The sequence below is a fragment of the Protopterus annectens genome, chromosome 9.part0 (assembly GCF_019279795.1).
Source record: "Protopterus annectens isolate FY-2018-M chromosome 9.part0, PAN1.0, whole genome shotgun sequence".
NCBI lineage: Eukaryota > Metazoa > Chordata > Ceratodontiformes > Protopteridae > Protopterus > Protopterus annectens.
Genome location: NC_056743.1, coordinates 1,119,104,081 through 1,119,123,726, shown reverse-complemented (window position 1 = coordinate 1,119,123,726; position 19,646 = coordinate 1,119,104,081). Strand labels below are relative to the sequence as shown.

The 19,646-nt window shown below is 44.8% G+C and overlaps 1 protein-coding gene across 1 annotated transcript in view; it reads left to right on the top strand.

Moving 5' to 3' along the window:
* The window catches only part of LOC122810625, a 1,334,722-nt gene that overhangs the window by 725,582 nt on the left and 589,494 nt on the right, over positions 1 to 19,646 (top strand). The window lies entirely within an intron of this gene.

The window sequence follows — 19,646 nt, the reverse complement described above, 5'->3', positions numbered from 1 at the left end:
CAGTTGGACAGCACTGACAGTCTATGCCTTCCCACCACTACCTCTCTTGACCAAGGTATTACTGAAAGTCAGATCAGAGAGACCACAAATGATCCTTATTGCTCCGGACTGGCCACGTCAGCACTGGTACCCATTACTAAGGACCTTGACTCACAGCCCTCCATGGATCTTACCTCAATTCCCACTTCTGTTGACTCAGCAAAACTCTCAGATCCTTCACAGACAGCTCAGGACTTTAAATTTAGCTGCATGGAGAATACCTTGAATTATCAATCAACACTTCTCTCAAAGGACGTCCTGAATGTCATTTTGGTGGCCAGGAGGCCTAGCACCAGAAAAACTTACTCAGACAAATGGAAAAGATTTTGTGCATGGAACCAGGCTAAAGGCCAAAATCCTTGGATACCAAACATTCCCCAAATACTGCAATACTTAACTGAGATGCTACACAAAGGCCTTTCTTTCTCATCCATTAAGATCCATGCTTCAGCCATTTCAGCTCAATATAATACGGATCCTCCCATATTCTCACGCCCTTTACTAAGGCAGTTTCTCAGAGGGGCTAAGAATATAAGACCCCCCAGAAAACTCCCAATGCCAGCTTGGGACCTCAACTTCGTTTTAGAAGAATTAACACTGCCTCCTTTCGAACCAGCCTTCTCAGCAGAACTGCAATACTTGTCGTGGAAAACAGCTCTGTTGCTGGCTATCACCTCAGCACGCAGGGTCTCAGAAATACAGGCACTTATGGCAGTGGAACCTTTCATCATTTTCCATCAGGACAGAGTCTTTTTACGAACTAACCCTACCTTTATGCCAAAGGCAGTATCCAGTGTGGCTTTGAATCAGACCATTCATTTACTCACCTTTTATCCAAACCCCCAGAATAAAGGAGAAAGACTCCTTCACTCTTTGGACATTCACAGACAGCTACATTACTATTTGGATAAGACAAAGACCTTCAGAAAAACTGACCAGCTCTTTGTATCCTATGCTGCAGGTTTACAAGGAAAGGCTATTTCAAAACAGACCATCTCCAAATGGATAGCACATTGTATCCGCTTTTGCTACTCGCACCATGGGAAAGCAGTGCCTGTTGATATTAGGTCCCATTCTACCAGGGCTACAGCAACCTCAGCAGCCTTTCTCAGGGGGGTTCCAACCAAGGACATTCTGGAGGCAGCTACTTGGAGTTCAGTGTGCACCTTTACCAAGCACTTCCATTATACTCTAAAACCAGAGCTGGTTTTGCCACTGCAGTTCTGCAGGGCATCCTAGCTTCACCTAACACAGTTTAGTACCAGCCACCCATCCATAGCTTTGGGATTCAACCCAAGTGTGATGACTGCAGCAGTATAACACGATGAACATAGTACAGATGTCCTTCAAGGATGCATCTGCAGTCCTTACAAATGGGTTGTCCTGTCGTCAGGCAGCCCTTCGGTCGGCCAGATTCCAAAGTCTGGGTCTGGCCTCGGCTGGTGTCGCACTTCACCCGACGTCATAGCTGCAGTTCTTCGGGTATAAAGGCATCAGCCGACGCCATTTTCCTCAGTCTTTCTTGCCGCATGGCGCCCGAAGCAGAAGCTGTTCGCAAGTGCCGGTCGGTCAGAACCAGAGATTACTACTACAAGTGCCGAAGACTTCTAAAAAGCTAAGTACCCCGTTGGGGACTCTTTCTTGCCTCAGCCGATGTCAGAAAAAGTGAATAACTGTTTAACTTGTGGGAAACAATACCTCATAAGGATTTCCACTCTTACTGCTTACCTTGTTTAGGCCCAGACCACGACGTAGCAGCTTGTCCAGCCTGTGCTTCTTTCAACCGACTGACGCTTAGACGTCGGTCGGAATTTGCTGAAGAGTTTTTCGGCTCCGATTTTGCTTACATTATGCCGTCGGATACTCCGACTACGCAAATTTCTGAAAAACGCAAGGAAAAGGACCGACACTCGCGGTCCGCGGTTTTGGTTAAGCCAACCGCGAGTGTCTCAGTTTCGGCTGAAACAAGAGTCCACGGTTCTTCCTTCGGCCGAAAGCTTACCACTTACCGAGGCCTCATCCAGCCTGGCTGAATCTGCTACTGAAATCCCACCTGCTCTTGCAGGTTCGCAGGATTTATCTGATACTATCCCTTTGGATATTTCTACCCCTGCACGTGGAGCTGCTAGGCCTCCTGCATCCATGTCTATTAAGGCCTTTGCCAGGGCTAAAGCAGCAAAAACTAACAAATCTGTGCCTGCTAAGACCCCCTCTCACAGGCCTAGTTCCAGTTCACAAATGCTTAGTCTAGCAGAGGATCTCATTTCTTTGATCCGGGGATCCCAACCACATCCAGACAGGGCCTCTCACCCACCTCCAGAGAAGAGGACTAGAGTAGAGCCCCCCTGAGCCAGTTTCTTCAGATGGCTCTTCTGATGAGTCAGATAATTCAAACCCTCCAGAGGGCCCCTTTTCTCCTTATGAGGACTCTGATGCAGAAGACTCCATTCCTTCTGCCTCTCCGCCTGAGGAATTTTCTTTTGGGGAAACCTTGCATGCTATGAGGGAACAATTTCAATGGCAGGGCCAGGATTTCTCAGATTCTAGGAAAAGGCTTAGAACCTTTTTGCATTTGCCACAGCATAGGCAAGCCCGATAGGTACTACAGGGTTCCGGACACACATTATCATTTGTATAAGGCCCCTTTTGCAGATCCCGAAACTATCTCCCAGGGACCCAAGGCTGTAGCAGCTTCTTCTACCAAAAACCCCCTTCCCTCTGAAAGGGAATCTAGGGCCTTAGAGAGATGGGGTAAAAAAGTTTACACTTCTGCTACTCTTTCAGCTAGGGCCTTGAACTGTCAATTCCACATGATTCAGTATCAGGAATTTATGTTAGACCAATTAACTAAAAAACTGTCCTCGGATGAACCATTAGACAAAAATCTGTACAGGAAATGGTACATAACATTCAGCAGGTCAGTAATCATTCCTTAAAATGCGGCTATGATGCACTGGAGGCTTCCTTTAGATCAGCCATGACTGGCACAGTGATCAGAAGACATGCATGGTTGAAAGAGCAGTTCTTACCAGACCATGTAAAATCAAAGCTCCTAGATGCTCCCATGGATAAGCTCAATTTGTTTGGCTCCCCTGCGCAGCAGGTGCTGAAGAAGGTGGAAGAGAAAGCAAAATCTGTCCAGACAGTCAAGGATTTCTTGCAGGTCCAGCCTCCAAGGTTTAGCAGGAACTGGCCTTCCAAGAATTGGTCCTTTCCAGACACCTCCAGAGCTCCGAGAGGCAGGAATAGGCGCTCAAGAGGCAGGGGTCAATCCAGAGGTGCCTACAGGGGACGTCAGTGGCAGGCTAACAACCAGCGAGGTACAGCCACAGATCCAGCCACCTCCACTTCCACAGGACAATCACAGTGACTTGGCTCTGGCACCGCCTACCAGGGAACAACTAGAAGCACCCTTAGGCGGGAAGCTAGCCTTATTTTCAGTAAACTGGCATTACATCACAGGAGACAAATGGATTTTACAGACAATAGACCAAGGTTACAGGTTTCACTTCCATACTCTACCAAGGAAGAGAGGAATGCCAAACCTACCTCCAAATCAGAAGACAGAAGCTCTAGAACAAATAACTCACTAAGGATGAGAGCTATAGAAAGGGTACCATCTATGGAACAAGGACAAGGATTTTACTCCAGACTCTTCCTGGTACCAAGAAAAGAAAACCAATGGAGACCTATTCTCGACCTGTCCGCTTTAAACACATACCTCATTGTTCCAAAATTCAAAATGCTGACCCTACAGCAGCTTCTTCCCATGCTGGGCAAGGAGTCTTGGCTGGTAACTCTAGATCTCAGGGAGGCATACCTGCACGTCCCCATATGGCCAAATTGCAGAAGATACCTCAGATTTCTTGCAGGATCAGAGCATTATCAATTCTCAGCATTGCCCTTTGGCTTATCTACTGCACCCAGAGTATTCACGAAATGCCTGGCATCAGTATTTGCTCATTGCAGGCTTCAGGGAATTCAAATTTATCCTTACCTGGACGACTGCCTGTTACAAGCGGACAACAAAAACAAATTAACAAAAGATTTGGAATGGGTCATTCATCTACTACAAGCCCTGGGATACACAGTCAATATAAAAAAGTCAAGGCTGATACCATCCCAAAGGATAACCTTCTTGGGTGCAGATTTGGACACATCAAAACAAATGGCATTCCTGACAGTAGAAAACAGGAGCAACTCCTTTCTACTTCATGGCATTAACAAAGCAGAACCAGCTAACAGCAAGAAAAGTCCTGCAAGCTCTCGGTTACATGGCATCCTGCATAATATTGATTCCACATGCCAGACTACATATGAGGAAGTTACAGTGGTACCTAAGGAATTTATGGTCTCAGCACAAGCACAGCCTAGAAACCCAGATTCCAATAATTCCATGCCTGAAACAAGAATTCCAATGGTGGGCTCAGGCCTGTCAATCAAACAAGGGTCTGCCCTTCCACAGCACTCAACCAAGCCAGACCATCACAACAGACGCCTCAGACCTCGGTTGGGGGGCGCACATGCTGGACAAGTGCATACAAGGCTTATGGACTCAAGACCAGCTGCACCTACACATAAATCAAAATGAAATGCTGGCAGTAAAACTGGCAATTCAGGCATTCAGACCATTTCTTCGACAGGGTCAACTGCTGATAAGGACGGACAACACCACAGTTATGTGGTACATCAACAAACAGGGAGGCACACATTCATACCCTCTATGCCGGATGGCAATGGACCTCTGGAATGTGGCACTGAGCTTCAACATTCAGCTTCAAGCAATTTTGTGCCAGGAAAAGAAAATATACTAGCAGACATCCTAAGCAGAACTACCACGGATGCCCACGAATGGATGCTGCATCCGGACATCTTCAAAACCATTACAGGGAAATGGGGACTACCAGAAATAGACTTATTTGCATCCCCACACAATCACCAACTGAAAAAATTCTGCACAAGGACGTACCACCCACTTGCTTGGAAAGTGGACTCCCTATCTTTCAGTTGGAAAAACCTGACAGCATATGCATTCCCACCTCTTCCTTTGATGCACAAGGTGCTATTGAAGATCAAAGAAGACCGTCCAAGGATCATCCTGATAGCTCCTGTCTGGCCAAGGCAACATTGGTATCCATTACTGAGGAGCATGTTTCGGGAACAAATATGGCCTCTGCCCCTAGTTCCCTTGCTGTTAACACAGAACAACTTCAAAACCCTGCATCCAAACCTGAAAACACTGCAGCTGGCTGCCTGGAACATTGCATAAGACCAAATAACCCAGATTTATCTCAAAGGGTTAAAGACATTATCTTGGAGGCTCGCAGACCCTCAACAAGAAAAAATTATTCAGCAAAATGGAAAAGATATCTCATTTGGAGTACTGCAAAGGAGAGAATGTGTCACTGGTAAACATAGCTAACATCCTGGAATACTTGGCAGAGCTCTTCCACAATGGCCTGTCCTATTCTTCCATTAAGATTCATGCATCAGCTATTTCAGCAGAATACAACTTGGATCCTCCAGTCTTCTCACATCCTCTGCTCAGGCAGTTTCTGAGAGGGATTAAAAATGTAAAGCCACCTAGGAAGCCACCATTGCCAGCATGGGACTTGAACTTTGTGCTAGAAAAGTTGACACTCCCTCCTTTCGAGCCAGCAGCAACAGCAGAATTACAGTACTTTTTATGGAAAACTGCTTTCCTGCTTGCAATCACTTCAGCAAGAAGGGTATCTGAGCTACAGGCATTAATGGCAGTACAGCCCTTCCTGATCTTCCATCAAGATAGAGTGTCCATGAGAACTAATCCTACTTTTATGCCAAAGGTGGTCTCCAGGGTATCTTTAAATCAAGCTATCCACCTACCTACATTCTTCCCCAACCCACAGAACAGGGGAGAAAGACTGTTACTTACCTTGGATGTACATAGACAATTACGTTACTACCTGGACAGGACCAAGAGCAATAGAAAGACTGACCAGCTACTGGTAGCATATGCGACAGGAATGGAAGGAAAAGCAATTTCAAAACAGACAATCTCTAAGTGGATAGGAAATTGCATTAGATTTTGTTACTCCTACCATGGGAAGAAAACTCCAGAAAACATCAGGCCTCGTTCTACAAGGGCTACAGCCACTACCACAGCTTTCTTACGAGGAGTGGCTACCAAAGACATTTTAGAGGCTGCTACTTGGAGCTCCGTGCATACATTTGCCAAGCATTATAATTTACCTTTATACTCCAGATCCCGAGCAGGCTTTGCCACTGCTGTTTTGCAAGGGATCTTAACTACACCATAATCTTATTTCTCCTCCTCCCCCAGTTTGGCTATGGTATTCTACCCATTTGTAAGGACTGCAGATGCATCCTTGAAGGACATAGTACAGTTTTGTACCTACCATAAATGTAGATGTCCGATAGGCATGCATCTGCAGTCAGGATTACCCACCCTCCTTCCCCTCTGTGGTACTCCTAGGGTATTTGCCCATCTTGTAGCTAGCTGGGGGAATCTGTTATGGTGTATTTGTTTGTATATATGTACATACATGCTTATTTTTTGTTTGCTCTCTACTATTTGGAACCATTTGCATTTATCCAAATTTAGTCTTCCTAGAGGGCACCTGGCACCTGGCATCTGGGGCAAGAAACACTGAGGAAAATGGCGTCGGCTGATGCCTTTATACCCGAAGAACTGCAGCTATGACGTCGGGTGAAGTGCGACACCAGACGAGGCCAGACCCAGACTTTGGAATCCGGCCGACCGAAGGGCTGCCTGACGACAGGACAACCCATTTGTAAGGACTGCAGATGCATGCCTATCGGACATCTACGTTTATGGTAGGTACAAAACTGTACTTTTTGTACCTACCATAAATGTAGATGCTCGAGTGTATATACTGCTGCAGTCCAGGTTACCCTCCCACCATCCCCTCTACATACCAGGGTGTTGGTTATAACTCCATGTACATCAATCTATTGGATGCATGTCTGTATGTTGTATTTGCTAACAGCTAGTACTATTGTTTATCTACTAAGGTATTTTTGCATAGTTATTTGTATTGCCTTCCTAGTTGGAGGCACCTGACATCTGGGGCAAGAAAAACTGAAGAAAATGGAGTCGGCTGCCTCTTTTATCCCCCCCTGTCGCACTGACGTCAGGGAAGAAGCGACGACAACAGACGCCAGACCAAGACTTTGGGATTCGGCCGACTGCGGGGACTGCCTGACGGCAGGATAACCCAAGTGTGATGACTGCAGCAGTATATACACTCGAACATCTACATTTATGGTAGGTACAAAACTGTACTTTTCTCAGAGGGAAAGGATTTTATTCGAGTGTTTTTGGTCGCCAGGAAAGAATGCACTTGGAGACCCATTCTGGGTCTCTTCCACCTACGCACCTTTCTGAAGTTTCCCATCTTTTGGATGTTCCTTCAGACCTTGTTCCCTCTGCTGCTTCATCAGGCTTTACTGTTTTTTTCTGGACCTCGAGGATGCTTATCTTCATATCACTATTCATCCCCTTTTCAGGAAGTTTACGTTTCTCTGTTGCTTCTGGTATTTTCAGCTCTTTGTCCTTTTGGCCTTTCTACTGCCCCAAGGGTAGCCACCAAATGCCTCACTCCTGTAATTGCTTTTTGCAGATTAAGATAAGATATACAGGTCTTTCCCAACCTAGACAATCTACTGTTTCAACCCTCCTTTCCAGAGATTCTTTTGCAGCATCTTTATTTTGTCATCTCTCTCTCTGTCATATAGTCTGGGGTTCACCATAAATTTACAAAAGTCTTCTCTGACTCCTTCACAAGATCATGTCTTTCTAGGATTCAGGATCCAGACTGTTCTATGCTGACATCCCTGCCTCTCCCAAAGCCTTGACTTATTACTTTCAGTCCCTTCTTCGTCTGGCCTCCGTCACAGCTAGGGAGTATCTGAGAGCTCCGAGTTTTATGGTCTCCATCATTCCTATGCTTCCTCTAGTCAAACTTCACGTGAGAAAACTTCAGTGGTTTCTAAAGTCAGTTTGGCTTCAGCATTCTTATCCTCTCAGTTTTCTAGCTCCTCCTCTTCCATGCCTCAAGCTGGAATTTCAGTGGTGGATTCGGCAGTTAACACTCAATCCAGGGCTCCCTTTTCAGCCCCCTATACCACCCTCAGAAGCTGTTCACAGATGCGTCAGGTGTGGGATGGGGAGAATCCTTTGGCTCTTTAAAGGTGCAGGGCCTTTGGTCACCTCTTCAAAAGAAAGACCACATCAATATGAAAGAGATGAAAGCTCTTCTGTTGGCTCTTAAAAGCATTTCACTGTGAATATGGACCAGCTGTTTTTTTTTTTTTTTCCCCGTCCCTTAGAGGTAAGGAATGGCTTGCAGTTACCAGCTTCTGTTTCACAGGTGGCTTGTAGCTGCATTTTCTTGCTGTCTGGTGGATAATCACCTAATGCTAATGATTGCTTCAGAAATGTCATCCATTGCAGTCAGTTGTGATTTATCTTCTTGGTCATTCATGCAGGTCTTCAACAAGCATTAGTCTGGCCACAACAGGCTACATTTGGGCTTTCATGACTTATGAATTCTGTGGAGTCTACATGCTCATATTATGTACACTTTTTTGTTATGTGCTTGTGTTTTCTCCCACATCCAACCACATACTAAGTAAGTTGTCAAGTATGTAAATTGCTAATAACTGCACATATTGTACTTGAATGTTTGTTGCATGTTATGTCATGGATTGGAAATACATCCAGGTTTTATTCTCTGATTTGCGCCTGTTGCTTTGTGGGAGAGATGCTCTTCTCTACTTTACCCTGAATAGGGTAAAGTGGGTATTGGAGAAGTGTGAAAAAGCTTAAACTTTGAAGTCAGACAACTAATATTCCTAGTTCACAGCTGAAAAAGTGGTGACCCAGTGACTTTAAATAGCTATTTAGAGCATACGTACTTAGTGTCCCTGGCCTGAAACAACCCCCACCTCCTTGTGTAAGAAGCATCACACACATTAACCACCGTGCCCTTGCTAAGACCCTACTTAGCTTCCCCCTTCCCATATTAACTTTTCCATACTACTTTCAGTCCCCTTACAGCTTTTACTCTTATGATTCTATTTCCAGGATTTGGAAGTCATATTGACTACTTCAGCGCCTAGTTGTCTTTGCAGTTGTATTCCATTAATAGTATTCAGTTAAGACAAATGTGTATGCAAGAACTCTCATGTGGTATAGTGTTACTATGCTTTCAATAACATCTTCATGTACTTTCTCCTTTAGGTTCATAGGTAGGTACTAGGCAATTAGCCCTAGGACCTATATAAGCCTAGCCAAAAAGGTACCCTGGCTTTTGCCACCCAAGAAAATTATTTTCCTGTGCGCCTGTCGAGCAGAGCCACAGAAGTGATCCCTGGGTAGAATTTCCTATTTCCCATCCAATCATCAAGATTTTTCTTGAGTGCTAATGAGGAGCTCTGTTTGAACATAGGTAGTCTATTCCAGAGTATGGGAAGTGTGTGGGACAGGAATTTATCCCTCCAGCATGTTCTGTTTATTGTGGTGACAAGGTTTAGGTCCCTAGAGTTTGTAGCTCGGAGGGATTGGGATTTCTTTAATTGGAGCATGTCCAGCAGCTCTGGGTTTGACATAGCTTTGTATGTTAGGCAGAGATCGCCTCTGAGTAGGCGATATGCAATGAAGTAAAGCTGGAGTTTTTTGAGACGGTCTGCATAGGGCATCTGTTTGAGGCCGGTAATCCTCTTTGTTGAGGTATTTCTGTGGCCTTTCCATTTGTTGTAGTTGTCTTGTGAGGTACATACCAAAAGGGGCGTTGTACTCTATAATGGGTCTGAGTGATGAGTAGAGGGGAACAATGACCTTTTTTTTTTTTTCTGGATGAGAAACATTGTGATGAGGTGAGCCACGTAGAAGGATTTCCTGACCATGTTGGGATGTGATTATCAAAGGAGAGATTACTGTCCACCTGTGTCCCAAGGTCTCATCACACTTTCGGCATTAAGTAGACTACCACTTATGTGGTAGTTCATGGGTACAGAGTTTTTGCCAAAGGGGATGACAATACACTTTTTGGCGTTGAGCTTCAGGCCATGGCTTTGACACCAGGCATCTGTCTCAGTGAGGCCCTTTTGTACTATGTCCACATAGTTAGGAGTTTCGATTATGGCTCCTAGTTTGCAGTCATCTACACACTTTGTTAGCCAAAGACCTTCTGTGTTAGCCTGTACTTCAGAGAAGTAAATACCAAACAGGAGAGGACCCAGGACTGAACCCTGTGGTACTCCACTTGTCACTGGTCTGAAGTCGGATTTGGAGTCTGCTACTTTCACAGTGTGGGTTCTGTCCGTGAGCTAGTTGGCAACCCACCTTGTGACATAGGGATTTATACCTAGTTTAGTGAGCTTATCTATAATTCCATAGTGAGGGATGGTGTTGAAAGCCTTGGCGAGATCTAGATGAGCTGTGTGAACCACCTTACCCTCATCTATGGTTTTGGTGACTGCTTCAAAGAAGTCAGTCAGGTTTAGGAGACATGATCTGCCTTTTACAAACCCAAACTGAGTAGGGTCCAGAGTTTGGCGATTACCAATGTCTGTCTGAGTTCCATGATATGTTCCATGGCCTTGCAGACCAGGCTCGTCAGGCTAATGGGGCGGTAGTTCCCGGGGTCCGTCGTGGCTCCCCCTTTGTGGAGTGGGATAACCGTCGCAGTGCGCCATTCAGTGGGCACAAAGCCTGAGGTGAGGCTATGATCGAACATGGTACTTAGGTAGGGTGCCAGTTCATTCTGTAGTTTGTGTAGAACGCAGCCTGGGATATTGTCAGGTCCCATGGATGCTGTGTTCTTGGCTTTGGAGAGTGTGTTTTTTATCTGTGCAGTCGTGATTACAGGAACTTTGCATTCTTCCAGTATAGAGATGGGCCCTCTAGGGGGTGAGAGGGGGGTAAAGTTAGCATTGAACCTATCTGCCAGGATGTTGGCAATACAGTTGGTTCTGTATATTTAGTGCCATTGTGCTGTAACTCAGAGCAGATATGAGTGTTGCCATTGAGATTCTTGACATAGCTATAGAATGCTTTGTGGTTGTCTTTAGAGTCAGTGGCAATTTTGTTTTTGCAACTAGCTTTGGAGGATTTTATGAGGGATCTCAGCTTCTTACTGAGGTTGACCAGTGAGTTCCTCCAGTCATGGGATTTTACTCTTTTTTTTTTTTTTTTTTTTTTGCAACAGTTTCTTTCTTCTGTTGTAGTTTGTTTATGGTAGAGGACCACCAGATTGGCTTCCTTTTTTTGGAGGATAGTATCTTGGTTCCATTAGAGATAGCATGATACATGCACTCGTGTAAGTGCTTCTAAAGTGCATTTATGTATGATTCAGCAGTCGTATCTCTATTGTCCGTCTGCATAGGTGTCATGAAGTTTTCCACTTCTGTCTTAAAGACGTGTGAAGTTGGCTTTGGAGAAGTTTTTTACGGTGATTTCCCTAATTGGAGGTGGGGGCGGGATGTGGATGCCTAGGGTGATTAGCTTGGGGTCGGATCTGACCAACGAGGAATTGACCTCTGGTGTAGAACACCGGTTGCCCATGTTGGTAATGACCAAGTGTAGGATATTGCTGCCCCTGGTGGGGGTGTGAATAAGTTGATCCAAGGCATTGGAATTTATGAATTCCAGAAAACGTTGAGCAAAAGAGTTTGTACATGAGTAGTTGAAATCGCTCATTAGGGTGTTGGGTTGTACCCTAATACTTTCCAGTGCATCAAGAAATGAGGAGTCGGAATCTTGGGGCATGGTGGGGGGTCTGTAGCAAGCTACAATTTGGATTGCAGTCTTGCCCAGAGTTAGTTGCACTTGGATAATCCCGGATGTATTATGCTGTACAGCTAGCCTGGAGGTGTGAATATCCTTAATGAATATGGGCACGCCTCCATCTTTAGTGCTTCATTCCGGGTTAGGTGGCCGAATGTTGTGGTATGAATTGTAGCCTGGTAACACAGGGGTGCTCTCTGGAGCTTTGAACCAGGTCTCTGTCACTGCACAGATGTTGAAGTTCTTCATTTTAAGGAGTGCCTCGAGAGAGTGCATTTTGAGGTTTAGACTTCTAGCATTGAGTAGCATTACCCTCAGATTTTGCTTGCTTGTACCATTTACGGTGGTGAATTTGTCATTTGAACCTTGCCTAAAAAAGGCACTATAGGGGTGGCAAGAGCCTTTGCCAGTATCCGGAATCCCAAGGGCGACAGGTGCAGGCCATCTCTGGCAAAGCATCATGGTCTGTCGATCATGTCATCCTAAGGCAGACAAATACTGGATCCCCTTAAAATGACACCAGAAGCTTAGCCAATTGTTAGTCATTTTGTCCTTGTACTGTGGTATCATTCTGGGTGATGGCAGGATGCTACTCGGGGCTAAGGTCATACCTGCCTGAGCTACAGGATCAGAAAGCTCCTCCATGTCTCTCTTCATGTAGTCCAGGGAAGTACGTCTCAGGTCATTCACACCAACATGGACAATGACAGTGTCATATTTGTACTTGTGGAGTGCACTGAGAGCGTGTGTTATGTGGCGGATCCTCACACCTGACAGGCAGCTGACAGTAACTTTCTCCTTGTTTAGCCTGGTGAGTGGAACATCAGTGTGCCTGACTATAGTCACCTATGACTAGAGTGTTGGGTACGTTGTTATTCCTTATGGGCTGTGGTTGACTGGCACACTGAGTTTGTGGGCTGTGTCTCATTTGGGTTGTGTTGGGGGGGTGGAGTTTGCTTGCATTTCTGCTTTGGAGGTCCCCAATGTTTGGGTAGGCTTTTATTGAGAGCCTCCGCAAATGTAGGTGTGTTTTGTGTTTCTGTGTGTGTGTTTTGGTGACGTAGGTTTTGAGGGCCTATGTGATGAGTGTGGTGTGGTGCAGTCCAGTCTTGGGTGAAGAGAGCTTTGCTTCCAGTTTGGCTATACAAGTGCATCTTACACAGGTAGTGTTGGATGGTAGGAGGAGAGGGTTGTCTTTGTACACGAGGCAATTGCTGCATTACCCCAAGATGCCCAGAGTCATCAGGTAGACGGGAGAAATCACCGGGAGCTGACCCTTAGACATGCCTGGATAGTTGCTTATTTATTGAGTACTAAAAACTGCTTTCCTCTAGACAAGTGAGGAAAGTTGAGTGCTGTAGTAATTTGCAGTGTATTTAGTGCTTATGAGTTCTGAACAAGTGCTGAGTTCAAAGACTTGAGTGCTGAAACTAGAAAACTGTCTAGTTCTAAGAAACAAAATTAAGCTATATGGCTTCCCTCCAACACAGAAAGGCTTGGGGGCGCAGAAACCTAAAACAATCAAGACCACTTACAGGAAAGGCAGGAAACAAGCTTAAAAAAATGTTTTTTCTTTCCCAGATGCTCTCTTCATACACACTAGGAGTGCCTGAAATCAGAATATGATCTCACTGCACTCAGTTGAGTGAGCAAATGAGATGGGCCCATAAGGAGTATCCAAACACAAATTTACAAGAGGGGCGGGCAGTTTCAAGGCCACTAAGATTAACACCAAAGCAAAACCAGGGAGAGTGGGTGGGGAACTAAATGAAAAAACAGAGTCAAAACTTCCAATTCAGTTAATATTTAATGCAGCACAAATAAATCAATTAAAATGCTGTATTTGAAAAAAGTGAAGATAAAAGATACTTAAATTCTCTTATACGCCCAGTTGAATATAGCTAGATTTTAGCCGGCCAAAGCTCAGGTTTTAAGCAAAAAATATTCCAAAATGTACCACTTAAATAGGCATTAATAGGGTGTCAATGAATGAGACTACCCCCTACTGCAATTACTGTCTATGCAGGATTGTAACAGGCAATAAAATCTAACAAACACTAACTGAAAAAAACAGTCAAAACTTCTAGTTTAGTTAATGTTCAATGCAACACAAATAAATCAAAGTGCTGTGTTTGAAAAAAGTGCAGATAAATGGTACTTAAATTCTCTTATGCGCCCAGTTGAATACAGCTAGATCTTAGCCGGCCAAAGTTCAGGTCTTTTGCACCTACCTTGAACAAGATCCTGTCTCCCTCCATAACTGCTTCTCTCTGCTGTATGTACTATCAGATGATCATCATGTTACACTGCTGCAGTCATCACACTTGGGTTATCCTGCCATCAGGCTGTCCTGCAGTCGGCCAGAGTTTCAAAGTCTTGGTCCGGCGTCTGTTGCTGTCGCTTCTTCCCTGACGTCAGTGCGCCAGGGGTATATAAGAGGCATCTGACTCCATTTTCTTCAGTCTTTCTTGCTGCATGGTGCTCCAAGCAGAAGCAGTTCGCAATTGCCGGTCAGCCGACTCCTGAGATTTTCAAATCGAATTTCAGACCGAAGTCTTCAGTAAAACTAAGTACCCCATTGGGGAACCTTTTCTTGCCTCAGTCCGATGTCAGAAACAATTGCATTTCTTGTGGGAAGCAAATACCTCATAAGGACTTTCTTATTGCATTCCTTGCCTAGGCCCAGACCAAGACATCACAGGTTGTCGGTTTTGTGCTAGGTTTAACAAACGTACTATTAAACGTCAGTTTGATTTTGCCCGACATTATTTTGGTAGTAAATTTAATTATACCATGCCGTCAGAACAACCAATGACCGGAATGCATAAAAAACACAAAGATAAAGACAGGCAGCCGAGACCCAAACCAGACTCCGAGGCCTCTGCTAGGCCAGTCGCCGGTTCTCTGGGTTTTCAGTGAGGCACCTACGCAGCCCCTGACGACTACTGATTTAGAACCCCAGGCGGCATCTGATTCCCAAGCGGAGATTGCTAGGCCTCCACAACCTTTTCCTTCAGGCCCTTCTGACTCCATGGCTGAAGGAGATTCCGGTGCAGTTGAAACGCCTTCAATTGCAGAAGGTGTCTTCAGACAGACTACACTCACTATTAAATCTTATGCAAAGCTGAAAACCCCTTTAAAAACAAAGAAGACTGCACAGCAGTCCCCAGTACAAGGCCCCATGCCTAAGAAACAGATGCTTAAGATGGCTGAAGATTTAATTACCCTTATCAGGGGTTCCCATCCCCCTCCTGATAAAAGGCCAAGACAGGAGGAGGACTACGCTTTCTCTGACCAGGTTTCCATTTCTTCAGATTCTTCTGAGGAATAGGAATATTCTTTTCCCCCTTATGAAGACTCTGATGCTGAAGAGTCTGTCCCTTCAGCATCCCCCCTAGAAGACTACTCTTGGGGAAACTTTACATACCATGAGGGAACATTTCCACTGGGAAGGCCAGGATTACTCTGATTCTAAGAAAAGGCTCTGAGTTCCTTTTACTACCCCAGCCCAGAGCACTTGCTATTCCACCCGTGTTAGACATTGTGGATGATGTTTATTCAGAATCTAGCCTTAACCCAGATTCACTACCTCCTGCACCAGCCAAACCAGACAGATACTACAGAGTCCCTGACTCACACAAATTCCTATATAAAAGCCCTATTGCTGACCCAGAAACCATTTCCCAGGGTCCCAAAGAGGTTAAGGCTTCTATTGCTAAAAATCCTGTACCCTCTGAAAGGGATTCTAGAGCACTAGACAGCTGGGGAAAGAAAGTATATACCTCAGCTACTCTAGCTATGAGGGCCTTAAATTGCCAATTTCACATGTTGAAATATCAACAATATTTGATGTCTCAATTAAAACAAAAAAATTTCACACATACAGAACAACCTGATTACAAGGAAATGCAAGATTTGTTGCATGCAGCTGAACAAGTGGGAAAACATACTTTGCAATGTGGATTTAATTTATTGGAAGCTTCTTGTAGAGCAGCAGTGACAGGGTCTGTCATAATTGGGCATGCTTGGTTAAAAGAACAAATTTTACCTGATCATGTTAAAGCAAAGTTATTGGATGCACCTTTACAGCAGGATGTTATATTTGGTGTAAAAGCAGAAGAGGTTTTAAAGAAAATGGAGGATAAGGCAAAATCTATGCAGATGGTCATGGATTTTTTTTACAGGTTCAACCCCTTCGTTTCAGCAGAAGTTAGCCAACCAAACACTGGTCCTTTCCAGGTTCTGCCAGACCACAGAGGGGCAAATAGACGCCCAAGGGGCAGAGGTCTGTCACAAGGCTCTTACCAGCCTCGACAATGGGGTGCCACAACCCAAAAAGGAGGAGAAGACAGGTCTCAAACTATCAGAAGACAAACACAATGACTTACCCTCAGACTGCCAAGCAAATCCCTCTTGGCAGCTTCCTTGGGAGGAAAACTAGCACTTTTAGCAGACAACTGGCACAGCATCACAAAAGACAAATGGGTCCTAAATATTGTATGTCAAGGATACAGATTCCACTTTCACACTTTACCAAGGATAAAAGGAATGCCAAACCTGCCACCATATCAATGAGCAGAGGCTCAAAAGCAAATTTCAGCTTTCCTTGACATGAGAGCCATTCAAAAAGTCCCAACACAGGAGCAAGGACAAGGATTTTACTCAAGACTCTTTCTAGTTCTCCAAAAGGACAAAGCCTGGAGACCCATTCTGGACCTCTCAATTCTAAACACATTTGGAAGTACCCAAATTCAAGATGCTAACACTACAGCAGCTTCTTCCCATGCTGGGCAAGAAGGCTTGGCTAGTAACGTTTGACCTCAAGGAGGGGCATACCTGCATGTCCCTATCAGACAAAATTGCAGAAGATATCTCCGATTTATAGCAGGTTCAACCTATTACCAATTCTCTGCACTGCCCTTTGGCTTATCTACTGCGCCCAGGGTCTTCACAAAATGCCTGGCACCAGTAATTGCATACTGCAGACAGAGGAATTCAGATTTATCCATACCTGGACGACTGCCTTATTCAAGCAGAAAACAAGGGCATTCTTTTAAAGCATCTGGCATTTGTCAAAAACCTATTAAGTTGCCTAGGGTACACAATAAACGAAAAGAAATCAAAACTAGTGCCCTCACAAGACATAATATTCCTGGGTGCCAGCTTAAATACAACGGCCCAGATGACTTCTCATGCCAGACAAGCAAGGACAACTGACTCAATACTTCAAAATGATGGCAACAAAGACCCAACTCTCTGCAAGAAAAATTCTACAGGCCTTGGGATTCATGGCATCTTGCATACTACTAATACCATTTGCAAAACTGCATATGAGGAAATTACAATGGTACCTGAAAAGTGTAAGGTCTCAACACAGCCACAGCTTGGAAACGATGATTCCACTCATTCCCTGCCTTCAACAGGAGTTTCTATGGTGGGCTTAGGCATGTCACCTCAACAAGGGTTAGCCTTTTGCCTTACCCCCAGCCAGGCAAACTATAACAACAGATGCATCGGATTATGCCTTGGGAGCACACAAGGCAGGACAATGTATTCAGGGCAAATGGTCTGCAGATCAAAGGCATCTACATATCAATCAAAAAGAGATGCTAGTTGTACAAAATGCCCTAACAGATTTCAAGGACCTCCTACATCCAGGACAACTCCTAATAAAGACGGACAACACCACAGTGATGTTGTTCATAAACAAGCAAGGGGGCACACATTCCTACCCCCTATGCAGGCAAGCAATGACCTTGTGGAACACAGCAGTGACCTACCAAGTTCAACTACAAGCACAATTCCTGCCAGGAAAGAAAAACACATTGGCAGACGATATAAGCAGAAACATCATAGATCCTCCCAAGTGGAAACTAGATCCACAAGTATTCGCAATGATAACTCAAAAATGGAGGAGCCCAGACATAGATCTGTTTGATTCCCCCCAAAACTACCAACTATGGAAATTCTGCACAAGGACATACCACTCACTAGCTTGGAAAGTGGACGCCCTCTCATTCAGTTGGAAAACATTGACAGTGTATGCCTTTCCTCCACTGCCTCTTCTGGCAAAGATGCTGCTGAAAGCCAGATTAGAGAGGCCACAAATGATACTCATTGCTCCAGACTGGCCACACCAACACTGGTATCCAATACTAAGGAACATGGCTCAAGGCCCACCATGGATTTTACCTCTAATTCATCACCTGCTCACTCAGCAAGACAATCAGATTCTACACAGCCAGCTCAAGACTTTAAATCTGGCTGCATGGCAAATTACCTAAACAACCAGTCAACACTTCTCTCTAAAGCTGTCATGGATGTCATTCTGGAGGCCAGGAGGCCCAGCACCAGGAAAGCCTATTCAGACAAATGGAAAAGATTCTGCACAAAATCCCCTTGTCCCAAATATTCCTCAGATTCTTCAATATTTAACTGAGATGTTGCACAAAGGATGTTCTTTTTAATCTATTAAGATCCACACCTCAGCTATTTCAGCTCAATACAACACGGATCCTCCTATATTTTCACATCCATTACCAAGACATTTCCTCAGAGGAGCTAAGAACATAAGACCTCCGTGGAGAGCACCAGCACCAACTTGGGATCTCAATTTTGTTTTGGAAAAACTTACACTACCGCCCTTTGAACCAGCTTTTACAGCTGATCTACAGTTTCTATCATGGAAGACTGCCCTGCTGCTAGCAATAACTTCAGCACGAAGAGTCTCAGAGCTACAGGCCCTAATGGCAGTGGAGCCTTTCATTTTTCATCAAGACAGAGTCGCTTTACGAACTAACTCTTCCTTTATGCCAAAGGTGGTGTCCAGTGTGGCCTTAAACCAAACCATTTATTTGCCCACCTTTTATCCAAACCCCCAGAACAAAGTGGAAAGGCTCCTACACTCGGACATTCACAGGCAATTACGTTACTACTTGGATAAAACTAAGGCTTTCAGAAAATCTGATCAGCTCTTTGTATCCTGTGCTGCAGGATCACAAGAAAAGGCCATCTCAAAACAGACCATTTCAAAATGGATAGGACATTGTATCCGTTTCTGCTACACACACCATGGGAAACCTGTACCTGGTAACATTAGGCCCCATTCCACCAGGGCTACAGCAACAGCCTTTCTCAGAGGGGTACCAACCAAGGATATTTTAGAGGCTGCAACTTGGAGTTCAGTGCACACCTTCACCAAGCACCATCACTTACCTCTATACTCTAAAACCAGAGCTGGCTTTGCCACTGCAGTTCTGCAGGGCCTACTAGCCTCTCCGAACCCTGTTTAGTTCCACCCCCCATCCTTAGCTTTGGGATTCAACCCAAGTATGATGACTGCAGCAGTGTAACATGATGAACATAGTATAGTTTTGTACCTACCATAAATGTAGATGTTAGAGTGTTCACACTGCTGCAGTCCAGGTTACCCTCCCTCCATCCCCTCTGACCTAGCTGAACTTTTCTATACCTTTTCTATCCTGTACAACCTTTGTGGTGTATTTGCTTGTAACTGAAGGTATTCCGTTTATTCCTTTTACATGTTTCATTAGCAATATTTATTGTCTACCCACTTGGGGGCACCTGACATCTGGGGCAAGAAAAACTGAAGAAAATGGCGTTGAATGCCTCTTGTATACCCCTGGTGCACTGACGTCAGGGAAGAAGCGACAGCAACCGACACCAGACCAAGACTTTGGAGCTCTGGCCGACTGCGGGGACCGCCTGATGGCAGGATAACTCAAGTGTGATGACTGCAGCAGTGTAAGCACTCTAACATCTACATTTATGGTAG